The sequence below is a fragment of the Eretmochelys imbricata genome, chromosome 20 (genome assembly GCF_965152235.1).
Source record: "Eretmochelys imbricata isolate rEreImb1 chromosome 20, rEreImb1.hap1, whole genome shotgun sequence".
In the NCBI taxonomy this organism is placed as follows: domain Eukaryota; kingdom Metazoa; phylum Chordata; order Testudines; family Cheloniidae; genus Eretmochelys; species Eretmochelys imbricata.
In genome coordinates this window covers 17,448,320-17,454,907 of record NC_135591.1, presented here as the reverse complement: position 1 = coordinate 17,454,907, position 6,588 = coordinate 17,448,320, and positions in this window count along the sequence as shown.

Genomic DNA, 6,588 nt, shown 5'->3' with positions numbered 1-6,588 from the left:
GGAACAATCAGTTGCACACGTACAAAATGGGGAACTGACTGTCTAGGCAGGGGTACTGCGGAAAGGGATCCTGGGGTCATAGGGGATTACAAGCTAAATATGAGTCGACAGTGTAACATTGTTGCAAAAAAAGCCAACATCCTTCTGGGATGTATGAGCAGGAGTGTTGAGAGCAAGACACAACAAGAAGTGCTTAATTTTTGCTAGGGCTGAGCCCCGGCACCGCTGGGCCTGGGAGTTCGTAGCCCTGGCACCTCTGGGCTTGGCAGTTCATAGCCCCAGCACCTCTGGGCCTGGCAGTTCGTAGCCCTGACACCTCTGGGCCTGGCAGTTCATAGCCCTGGCACCTCTGGGCCTGGCAGTTCATAGCCCTGACACCTCTGGGCCTGGCAGTTCATAGCCCTGGCACTTCTAGGCCTGCTGCTTCAGTTATGAAAGTAAAAGAAATTGCTTGAGTCCCCTCACCTCTTTCAGTACAAATTAAGCACCGACAAGAAAAATTTCTTCCGCTCTCCTCCGCGCTGATTAGGCCTCAGCTGGAGTCTTGTGTCCAGTTCTGGGCACCCCATTTCAGGAGAGATGTGGACAAACTGGTGAAAGTCCAGAGGAGAGCAAGACTAATGATTAAAAGTCTAGAAAACACGACCTATGAGGGAAGATTGAAAAAATTGGGTTTGTTTAGTCTGGAGAAGAGAAGACTGACCGAGGACATGACAGTTTTCAAGTAAATAAAAGGTTGTTAGAATGTAAGAATGATCAGACTGGGTCAGACCCAAGGTCCATCTAGCCCAGTGTCCTGTCTTCCAACAGGGGGGGAATGAACAGAAGAGGGAATCATCAAGTGATCCTTTCCCTGTCACTCATTCCCAGCTTCTGGCAAACAGAGGATAGGGACACCATCCCTGCCCATCCTGCCTAAGAGCCATTCATGGACCTGTCTTCCATGAATTTATCTCATTCTTTTTGAACACTGTTATTGTTTTGGCCTTCACATCTTCTGGCAAGGAGTTCCACAGGTTAACTGTGTGTTGTGTGAAGAAATACTTCCTTTTGTTTGTTTTAAACCTGCTGCCTATTAATTCTTGTGTTAGGAGAAGGAGTAAATAACACTTCCTTATTTACTTTCTCCACACCAGTCATGATTTTATAGACCTCTATCATGTCCCCCCTTAGTCATCTCTTTTCCAAGCTAAAAAGTCCCAGTCTTACTAATCTCTCCTCATATGGAAGCCGTTCCATCTGCCTATATATTTTTGTTGCCCTTTTCTGAACCTTTTCCAATTCCAATATATCTTTTTTGAGATGGGACAACCAGATCTTCACACAGGATTTGAGATATGGGCGTACCATGGATTTATATAGAGAAGGAGGGAGAAAAATTGTTCTCCTTAATCACTGAGGAGAGGACAAGAAGCAATGGGCTTAAGTTGCAGCAAAGGAGGTTTAGGTTGGACATTAGGAAAAACTTCCTAACTGTCCGGGTAGGTAGCCACTGGAATAAATTGCCCAGGGAGTCACAGCAGGTGACTGTCACTGGAGATTTTTAAGAGCAGGTTAGGCAGACAGCTGTGAGGGATGGTCTAGATCAAGGGTGGAAAAACTTTTTGGCCTGAGGGCCACATGGCAGCTGCAAAACTATATGGAGGGCTGGGTAGGGAAGGTTGTGCCTCCCCAAACAGCCTGGCCCCCGTCCCCTCCCACTTCCCACCCCCGACTGCCCCACTCAGAACCCCCGACCCATCCAACCCTTCCCCCCCGCTCCTTGTCCCCTGACTGCCCCATCCTGGGACCCCACCGCCTAGCCAACCCCTCTTGCTCCCTGTCTGCCCCAACCCTATCCACACCCGCACCCCCGACAGGCCCCCCGGGACTCCCATGCCTATCCAACCCTGTCCCCCGATCGCCCCCCCAGAACCTCCACCCCATGTCCCCTGACTGCCCCTTATCCAACCCCCCCACTCACCACCCCCTTACCATGCCTCTCAGGGGAGCAGGAGCTCACAGCCCCACCGGAGCCAGCCCCGCTGCCCGACGCAGCATGGCGCGCTGAGGCTGCGGGGCAGCGGGGACAGCAGGGATGGGGCTGGGGGCTAGCCTCCTCAGCTGGGAGCTCAAGGGCGGGGCAGGATGGTCCCGCGGGCCGCAGTTTGCCCACCTCTGGTCTAGATACTGCTTAGTCCTGCCTTGAGTGCAGGGGACTGGACTCGACGACCTCTCGAGGTCCCTGCCAGTCCCATGATTCTGTGATTCCACCAGTGCCTGCTGCTGGATGGGACGTGGCAATCCTGGCTCTCCTGACACCGTGATATACCAGGTGACACGGCCGTACTTCTGTGGGTCCTCCCCTCTGCACTCAGGGCAGCCCCGATTCTGAGATGTTGTGAATCACACTCATGAGGGGAGCGGTTTGTCATGCTAGGAGCAAGGGGGCTGGGTTTTGGGACTCCTGGGCTCTGTTCCCAGCTCTGGGAGGGGAGCGGGGTCTAGTGGTTAGAGCAGGGGGCTGGGAGCCAGGTCCTGGGTTCTCTCATAGCATAGTCAGGGTGACCCTGCCCTGCAGCAGGGACTCCCCCTGTGCTGGGGTTTCGGGCTTTGCTGGGCAGAGGGAACTGCTCCTGCAGGCTGTGGCTGTATGTGCAGGGCCAATCGCGTGGGAGTCAAGCCCTCCCCGCTGCAGAGCGAATGGGCCCAGGCTCTGCGGATGGCCCTGTCTTCCGGCAGGTGATGCAAGGACTTTCTCAATGGAGAGAGGATGCACCCAGACGGCTGTGGGTGGTGCCATCTTCTCCCCCAGCCTGGTCCAGCTGCTCCCATCCCCAGCTGCAAGCGCACCAGTGGATGCTGCTACCTGGTCCTGGGGCACTGCTGTCGCGCCCCCCCCGCCCTTCAAAAATGCTTTATTAACTGTGTGCCACAAGGAGAATTGAACCACACAAGCAGCCTGGGCTCCTTATACACCGGTCCCTATACTGGCTGGCTGGTCCCTATACACCCCTCAGCCTAGATACAGTTCACTGCTCCTTTATACACCACACCCACCCTGCCAGGCACAGCTCACTGGCAGGGATTTCCCTACACCCCCCATTGGGGGTGTAAACCCCCCTTGAATTTCCCCAACACCTCCCCAGCGGTCAACTAGTTCCATGCAGTGTTGCCATATTAGTCATTGGTTGGAAATTTGAATTGCAATTGAAACATTAGTTCACCCTTTAGAAGCCTACACAGAGTGCGATAAAATAACTTGTACCTGAAAAAGTGTAATCGGTTTGAAAAGTGTGAACAAAGACTCGATTCTTCACCCAGCTGCTGTTCTTTCTGACAAGGTCGGCACATTCATTTCGGCAACGTTGGCCAACCTTATAATATCAAATTATGATTTGTAAGCAAGGTCTGAATGAGCTCTCCCCTGCCCGCTACTGATGGGGATGGGGGGTAAGGCCTCAGTGAGGGGAAGGCTTCAGGACCAGACTGTATTTACATGAACTCACCTACCCTGCCTAGGTATCCAGCAGACAGAGCGGTGTTGCCCAAGTGATCAATTTTGGCTGGTGTTGGGTTATAAATCACTTTAGTATTGAATGGGGTGGGGGGGTAACAGCGCTCTGACTCATCACCGCAGCACCTCCTGCTGGTCAGTCGGGGAATGAGCTCATTCCAGCCTCAGAGCACCTCCTGCTGGCTGGTGTGTCGCCCATTGTCGGCTCTGCTGTGTCATCTCCATCACTGGGACACACGTCGCTCTCTGGACCGCAGTGTCCTCTTCAGGACACTGCCCTCCGGCACTGCCCACTACTCCATTCTCCCCCCTTCCGGGGGTATATCAGCAGTCCTAGTTCACACCTGCCTTCATGGCCACCTGCCACCCCAAAGTCGAGTCCCTTACCTCAGGAACAAGCTGCTGACCATGGGCCACGCTCCCTTGTGGCAAGGTGCGAAAAGGCCCACCCCTACTCTGGGCCTCAGCCCAGGGACCCTTGAGCAGCAGCCGCTTGCTGCCGTCCTCCACTCCCGGTCGCTGCCCGCCTTCCCTGGGCCACTTCCCCGGAGCCCTAGCACCCACTCAGCCCTTGTTTCAAGGCCCCCTCTGCCCGGCCCAGCACTGCTCTGTGCAGGGTGCCGCTCCTTCTACCACAGGGGTTCTCAAACTTTTGTACTGGTGACCCCTTTCACGTAGCAAGCCTCTGAGTGCGACCCCCCTTATGAATTAAAACCACTTTATTAACCGTGTTATATGGAAGCTGTTCCGTACTCCTAATCATTTTTGTTGCCCCTCTCTGTACCTTTTCCAACTCCAGTACATCAGTTTTGAGACGGGGCGACCAGGTCCGCACACAGTAGTCAGGATCTGGGCGTACCATGGATTTATATAGTAAAAGTGGAGGAGCTGGGTTTGCCAGACCGATCAGCCAAGCCAGGGCTGACAACCTCTATGAAAAGGCTGCAAACCACGAGGCCTCTGGACTGCATCGACGTGCAGAAAGCCTTATAAGCCGGTCAGTGTCAAAGCTAATTTTAGAAGTACTTAATGAGGTTGTTAAAAGGGCTGGAGACACAACACAGTTTATTCCAGGGGTCCCCAACGCAGTGCCCGCTTCTTCCAGGACGTTTTCAATGGATAGCTCTCCCACTGATCCACGCGTAGCTTCCATTGCTGGAACGAGATCTACAACTGTTGTAGCAGATGCCTGGATGACATTGGTTAACGGCCCAAGTGGTTTCAACAGCAGATTTACAAGAGAGAATGGCGATTGTCTTCTCTGAACAACAGTAGTCCATCAGGCTCACTATTTAGATCCGTCCCATCTCAGAAGCTTTCCAAAGCCAATAATAATGGCTGGAGTAATTTTAAGAGACCAGCCAAGGATCTCTCATAAGACAGTCAGCGGGTTTTCCCAGGTTGGACTAATTTGAAGTTCAGTCCCAATGTATCTTTGATATTTTCCAAGACGTTCAGACTTTTTGGACTCTTGCTGAAAAAAGAGGATAACGAAGACATTCAATGTATAGCTTTTAAAAGGCCTTCTGAAGATTCTGCAGTTCGTACGAGCACTAGTTGGAGTAGGTGACCTCTGCTGTGTGTATAGGAGAGATCAGAGTTACACTTTTCTCTGAGCAAAGCTTGTACTCCACCATGTCTTCCAGAGAAGTTTGCAGCTCCGTCAAATGCACAAGCAGCCATCTGCCTGGGGTCCAATTGACAAGCATTTAACTCTTCTATTAACAAATGACAATGCACTTAATATTGGCCTCCAGTTTGCAGCTTGTGGTAGCTCTTGCTTAAAGAGAGTGTATGATGTGACAGTCATCTGCCCCCGAAAAAGTCATTTTGGGCTAGGCCGGAGGGCGTGTGTGTGTCCCCCTGTTTCAGAGCTATTCTTTCTGGGCCACAAACCTGAAGCACTGTCTCCCACCGACGCATCGATGGAGGAGGTTTTAGAACAGATTGATCAGGCACTGGGACCCGCTGGCATTCACCCAAGAGAGCTGAAGAAACTCAAATATGAAATTGCAGAACTACTATCTGTGCTATGCAACCTAGCACTGAAATCAGCCTCTGGACCAGATGGCTGGTGGCTAGGCAGAAGACACTGATTTTTAAAAAGGACTCCAGAGACAATCCTGGCAATTACAGGCCAGTAAACCAGGCAAATTGGCTGAAACGATAGCAAAGAACAGAATTAGCAGACACATAGATACCCACAGTATGTTGGGGAAGAGTCAACATGGCTCTTGTAAAGGGAAATCATACCTCACCAATCTATTAGAATTCTTTGAGGGAATCAACAAGCATGTGGACAAGGGGGATCCAGTGGATACAGTGTGCTTGGACTTTCAGAAAGCCGTTGACAAGGTCCCTCACGAAAGCCCTTAAGCTAAGTGAGCTGTCATGGGATAAGAGGGAAGGTCCTCCTATGGATTGCAAACTGGTTAAAAGATAGGAAACGAAGGGGAGGAATACATGCTCAGTTTTCACAATGGGGAGTGGTCAAAATGGCAGTGGTCAAAAAAGCAAACCATGTTAGGAATGGGGTAGAAAATAAGACCAAATATCACAGAGCCACTATGGTGTGCCCACACCTGGAATACGGTGTCCAGTTCTGGTTGCCCCATCTCAGAAAGGATATGGTGGAACTGGAAAAGGTTCAGGGCAACAAAGACGGCCAAGGGTATGGAACAGCTTCCTGAAGAGGGGAAAGTAAAAAGACTGGGGCTTTTCAGCTTGGAAATGAGACAACTGGGGAGGGGTGGGGGGGATAGAAAATCATGAATAGTGTGGAGAAGTGTTATTTATCCCTTCACACCGTACAAAACCCAGCGGTCAGACAGGCAGCAAGCTTCATACAAATAAGAGGAAGCACTTTTTCACACAACGCACAGTTAACCTGGGGAACTCATTGCCAGGTGACGTTGTGAAGGCCGAAAGTATAACTGGGCTCAGAACAGAAGTAGATACATTCCTGGAGATTAGATACAGCAATGGCTGTTCGCCAAGGTAGTCAGGGACGCAACCCCATGCTCATGGTGACCCTAAGCCTCTGACTGCCAAAAGCTAGGAGGGGAAGACAGGGATGGATCACCCCACAACTG